Here is a 6,000-nt window from a genome sequence, read left to right as displayed (position 1 = left end):
ATGAGATTCAAATAATTTAGCAAATGGTTCTCTGCTCAAATGACCACTCCCTTTCCCGAATGCACCATTCGGGAAACTAGAGAGATGAAGCATCTCTTCCTGAAATTACCTCTGAGAAGCACCACCTAGTTTTTTGCCTGAGTGACATGATCAAAAATGCCGCATCTTCATTTGGTTTCCATCACTCCTTTCTTGGATTTTTGAGGATGGTCTTTTTTTTCCCACCTGGAAGGAAGTTGAACGAAAACCAGACATGTTCTGGAAAATACAGATTTATCATAACCAGTTCGCCAAACTTAACAAAAAATTAGGTATCGGTCCTGCCGAACCAATGCAAACCGGCTGAATCCCACCATAGACTTTAGGAATAATTCTGCAATAATCTTGAGGAACAGGAGGAAGAGCTGCTATGAAGACAATATCCAGATAAAAGAAATCTTGAGTCTGGAGCGGAAATTAATTTGGGAAAGCGACTCAGATAGGACCCTCCCTAGTTCTCATTAAGATAAAGGGAGGAGGAAAGCATATTCAAACTTAGAAGACTGGTGTCAGCCCTCGAGATAAACCAAACTAAACTTTAGGAAATTAAAGTTATGCATGCTAATGTTATTACAGGTAGACCTTGACTTACAAGTTTGTTTAGTGACTACAACAGCACTTTAAAAAGTGGCTTATGACCGTTTTTCACAGTTACAACCTTTGCAGCATCTCCATGGTCACGTGATCAAAATTCAGATGCTTGGCAACTGGTTCATATTTATGACCGTTGTGGTGTCCCAAGGTCATGTGATCACCTTTTGCAACCTTCTGACAAGCATAGTCACTGGGGAAGCCAGATTCACTTAACAACCAGATTCACTAACTTATCAATTGCAATGATTTACTTGCCACAACTGTGGCTAGAAAAGCCGTGAAAGGGGCAAAAACTCATTTAATAAATGTCTCCTTTACCAACAGAAATTCTGGGCTCAATTGTGGTCATACGTCAAGGACTATCTGTATTTTTATTATAAGGTTACAGTAACAGAATGTTGCGAATCTAAATACCTTCCCCCGCACTTCTCTACAGAAATTGTTCCTTACAGATTCAGGGACAACCTACAAGATAATTAGGAAAACAAAACCAAAGAGAAGTTGAATGAATTGGACATGTTCAACTTTGAGAACAGCAGACTGAAAGAGGCTATGATAGCATTGTTCAAGTAATTGAAGGGATGACACATAGAAGAAAATCAGGGCGTGTGTATGACCTGCAAGAATTTGATTTAATTACAGGAGTATTGGGGACAGACCATTACACTTAACAGAAGAAGCCAACCTGGTCCAACAGGAAAAGGTTAACTCTATCTTTTCTAGCCAAAGGCAGAACTTGAACTTGAACTTCTGTGGAGGAAATTCCTTCTTCCTCAGTTGTGTACATTAACCTCAGCTGAAAGCAAAACCTATAACATCTTTACATATGGAAAAAGTATACTTCCAGCAACATCTAAAAGTAAATCCATAACCCCTTGATCAATGAAATAACAATATTAAACAATTGGATTGCATGTGCTTTTTATTATAGTCCCTTCTATCTGGTTTGGATTCCTGATGCTTGATTACTGAGGATGAAGCTAATGGGACAGTGATACACCATATCCCCATTCTGGGGTTGCAATAGAAGTTACAGTACCATCTGCAGCACTAAATGGTTGGCTGTCTCTACTGAAGTGAATGTATTTGTAATTTATTTACTGGTAATATTTAATAATTGTTGTCATCTTCACCCAAGTCACAACCCTGCAGATGTCTATCAATGAAATCAAGAGGCTGTGAATGCCATACAGAACTCATAAATTATGACCAGAATAAATTATTGCTGTGCTGTATATTTCCTGCCCCATCTGTTAATGGAGGGTGGATAATTCATCTCTCAGCACTCTCTGTCTTGTAGGACACAAATATGTGCTTAGTCTTCTGGTCTCCTAGAATGTGCAACTGAGATAAATTCTTATGGCTCTGTGTGCAAATAATTTCTTCAAACTGTATTCCATGAAAAAACTAATTCAGAGAAAAATTTGGTAAGATTATCTCCTGTCATTTGTAAAACCTTGAAAGATGTTTGATATGAAATAGGTGGCTAGTCTCAGGACCACATTGTCTTGGTGGCACCCACCACTGATCTCTCAAGAAAACTCCCAGTTCCTAGAATACATTTGGAAGGGGTACCCAAAAAGATAATATGCTTATTTAAGATTAAATTGGACTATGATAATTGTAAATTAATAAAGTTTGAAAACAGGATTAGGATCTATAGAAATCTAATGTAGAAATGGATCATTTTAAATATATTATACTATTTGAGGGAAATAGAGGGAATATTTAATGTATTTACTTGAGTTATTCATATATGATTTCGTTCTTGGATGTTTGACTATCCCATCACCACGGTGTGTCTCGAGCATTTTGTTGTAAAAGTTAAAAAACCAATAAAATTTGTTCTAAAAAAACCCCTCCCAGTTCCCTTTGGCTCAATGAGCCAAAGAAACCAGTACTAGGCAAGATGCATTCCAAGTGTAGTGATCACAGTCTGCTTAATGGTGGCAGGTTGTGTGTGAAAATGGGAAGCCCCAGCTGCTGTCACCTCCCTGCTGCCCACCCCAATACACTCTGCACTCTGCCCACCTTTTTGCCTATCTACCTGGCTCTCCCTCCAGCCGGCTACGCTGAGTTAGCCGTGTGGAGTTGTTCTGCAGCAACTTGGTGGCTGTGAGTCAGCAAAGGCAACTTGGTGATGGCTCTTTACTGCTTTTTGGAAAGCTATGAAGAAGAAATTATCAGAATTGACATAAATATGAAATCTTTGAATTCTCAGGTGTCTTTGATAATTTGAGTGCTAAAGGAGACCTCTGAACTGGAAATATATCTTCATATACAAAACTGGGGAAGAGATGGCATGATTGTCTGATGAGGATATGATGGGGATATCCAAGTGTACCATTGATGGATCTGCTGAGGCTGTAAAATTGTTTGGTATGGTGATCTATGTTGTGATTTTGGAGTTTCCATTCTAAAAGTTTGAAGCCTGATGGATTTCTTCAGGGAGTCAAGATTCAGAACAACTCTCATGGTCCCAATGAGATATCCTGTGATTCCTATAACTCCTATTTTTGCTTACTTCAGTGAGGCATGAGTAGCACCATGGACTTTAAGAACATGGGTGAGATAACTCCTCTGATAAGATTTCCTCCCTATTGCGTTGTATCGCCATATCTATTACACGTGTTCCTTCTCTCTGCCAAGAACATCAGCTGGGATATTCCAAAGAAGGTAGAGCAGGTGAGAAATGGGAAATTCCAAAAGGCTTTGTGGCCTGGTACCCTCAATCTTCTCTAGAATCTTGTTTAAGGCACAATAAGATGCAACTCTCTCTCCAGTTCCAATGTACCCCCATCTTTGAAGTAAGGCCTTGTTGCCTGGAACCTGGGGGTTGTTTGACATTTTGGTATGTCCACACAATTCAGCTAGGCATTTTCTCATTCTAACTAGATCTGGTCCTCTTCTAATAACATGTCCATCCTAAAGGCTTCTCAAACCTTTTATTGCTATGCTGGTGCAAAGGAGGGAGATGAGGTTGCTTTATATGTCAGTGCGAAGGCAAGGGAGGTTTTGGCTGCTCTTTGGCTTCCTTCCTGGGACAGGGAGATGGGACAGAGAGTCTTTTGGAATAAGTCACAGCATGCCAAGTGCCTTTATCTCTGGTAGGTAATAAAGAAAAGTGATTGTATTCCCCATGTGGCATCTTTTGATCATGGCTCCCTTGGCCACTGGCCTCTTCTTATCCCACACCCAAGGACTTTTTGCGGAACCCTTTGTTACTTTGCATGACTCTAGAATCGAAATCGCTGGGAGGGAAAGAATGCCACTTCTGCCATGTACCTCTTCTTTCACATTTTGCTTCTTTCTTTTTTTATTTTTGTATCTTTTTATTGGATGCAAGTGAAAAGAAAAAGCTGTTTCTTGGCCAGAGATGAAACTGAGAAGAAATACCAGAAAGCAGAATTAAGGCGGGGGAAGGAGAAATTCCCTGCACCAGATGCAAAAGTCTAGAAAGGTCAGAGTGAACCCTTCCTGTAGGCTCCACCATTAGTGGCCAAAATAAATTTCTCCACAAAGCAAGTTGAATTAATTATCCACAGAGGCTGTGTTCCCCTATATTGGATGAGTTCAGCAGAAGCTGGAAAGCCATCATTTGGATTCCTACCTTGCACAGGTGACTGAACTCAAATGACTAGTAACAGGCATATTTATTGATTATATTTTATGTCCTCCAAAAATTCAAGGCATTTTATATGGTTTCTTTTGCTACCATTTTTTCTCTCATAACTGACAAATTGAGACACAACAATCTAGAGTGTTATTCACAACTAGGAATCTGGGTACTGGTTTCTGCAATCAAACAAATTTCTATAATGTTTGTCCATCACTCTACACAATATGTTAAGATAACAAGTAAAATATCAAAATAGTTTTAGAGTGTAAATTACTATTTAAAATGTAATTTAAAGGATTTACTGCAAATTGATTGAAAAAAGTACAGTACTTTTACTGTCTTTGGCAACTGTGCCATTGCATAACATAATCTAACACAAGGTTAAAGGTTTGGATTCCTTCCTTCCTTCCTTCCAAATTTACATATTAAAAAAGTATTCTGGCTCATTTGTTGTGCTATCTTCAAGTAAACAGTACAAGGTCGTTTTCCAAAGATAATTTTCAACTAGCAGTTGCATCGCTGGTATAAACAAAATGATTTTCTGGTGATTGGAGACAAAACGCATTCACTCCCAGGCATTCACCTGAAATGCATTTCAGATTTTCCCCTAAACAAAACAGCCAAGTATTTACGTCAAAATTCCTATTGCATTCAATGGAGGCAACCTCGGATAAGTGGCCATACTAATAGTTTCCGCTGCTATCCGGTATCCGAGATCTCCGAGGCGAGGAGCAGCAGAGCAGCAGAGGAGAACCTGCCAATTTGACTCAGCCAGCCGGGTCTTCGGCGGCGTTTGCATCGCGAGCACTCCAGGAGACTGACAAGTCTCCCATGCCTGACTGTGGACCCCGGAAGTCCTCCCAGCTCCATGAAAAGCGTCCTCGAGCCGTGTTGGAGGTCAACTGGGAGCTGCAGTCCAGCGCATCTGGCGAACAACTAAAAAGCGGCGCTTTGCCGGGAGCGGCTGCCCACCGCCCGCCCATCCGTATCCGGGTCTCAAACTGTGTGGGCGGCCCTTGAGCGTTTCTCCGGCGCTGTCTCTCCTCAGGCTCAGGTGCGGAAGCGAGGAACTAGGAGGCAGGAGCGCAGAAACAGTGGCAAGCAGGATCGGAGCGCCGGCGGGCGGGCTTCCCTGGTAGGTGGAAACGCTGAGACTGAGCGTGTCTTCTGCGTCCTTCGAAGGGGAAAGAGGCGCTCAAAAGCGGCTGCAGGGATGCGTGTTTCTTCCTCGACAGCGCCAGAGGCTCGCGTAGTTTGCGCCTAGGCGCTCTCTGCTCGGTTCAGGCTGCCTGGGCTGTAAACAGCACCGCTTCTTGTGATAGATTGTATGTCCACAGTGAGCACGCGTAGATTTTCGGGTTATGCGTGGTTGTTTCGGTTGCAAGACAACCAACATGTTCAGCTTAGCAACTCACCGAAAGCACTGGGGACAGCACAGTTAGAGACAGGCTTTCTGGGAAGAGAACACAATTAGAGTTTTAGGCACCCTAGAAATGAATCGTATTATTAAGTCACAGGGAGACCACCTCTCCAAAGCTTTTGCTCTATTGTAATAAATATCTAAAAAAACAATCATAGGCAGGACTACTTAGAAATAACTTTTCCTGAATTTAGTTTAGTTCTGAAGTTAGCCTTTCATTAATTATTAGTCATTAGGTTATTTGATCCAACAGAATACATAGTTATGATCCTGGATACTCTTATTTGAAACTGATTTTTCTTGATTTATTTGCTACCATACCGAGTAC

The 6,000-nt window shown here is 41.2% G+C and overlaps 1 protein-coding gene across 3 annotated transcripts in view; it reads left to right on the top strand.

The window, feature by feature from the left end:
- Nucleotides 1-4,291: 4,291 nt before the first annotated feature.
- Nucleotides 4,292-6,000, top strand: part of RMDN2 (regulator of microtubule dynamics 2) — a 32,853-nt gene continuing 31,144 nt past the window's right edge. The window contains exon 1 of one of the 3 annotated variants that reach the window (XM_039352315.1): nt 4,292-5,387. The gene's annotated coding sequence lies outside the window, so the exon portion shown is untranslated. The remainder of the gene's footprint in view (nt 5,388-6,000) is intronic. The other 2 variants (XR_005557782.1, XM_039352317.1) reach the window with 2 other exon arrangements.

Source organism: Crotalus tigris, unplaced genomic scaffold (genome assembly GCF_016545835.1).
Source record: "Crotalus tigris isolate CLP2741 ecotype Arizona unplaced genomic scaffold, ASM1654583v1 scf7180000018420.1175843, whole genome shotgun sequence".
In the NCBI taxonomy this organism is placed as follows: domain Eukaryota; kingdom Metazoa; phylum Chordata; class Lepidosauria; order Squamata; family Viperidae; genus Crotalus; species Crotalus tigris.
The sequence above is the reverse complement of the archived record's forward strand: the minus strand, read 5'-3'. Positions and strand labels throughout refer to the sequence as shown.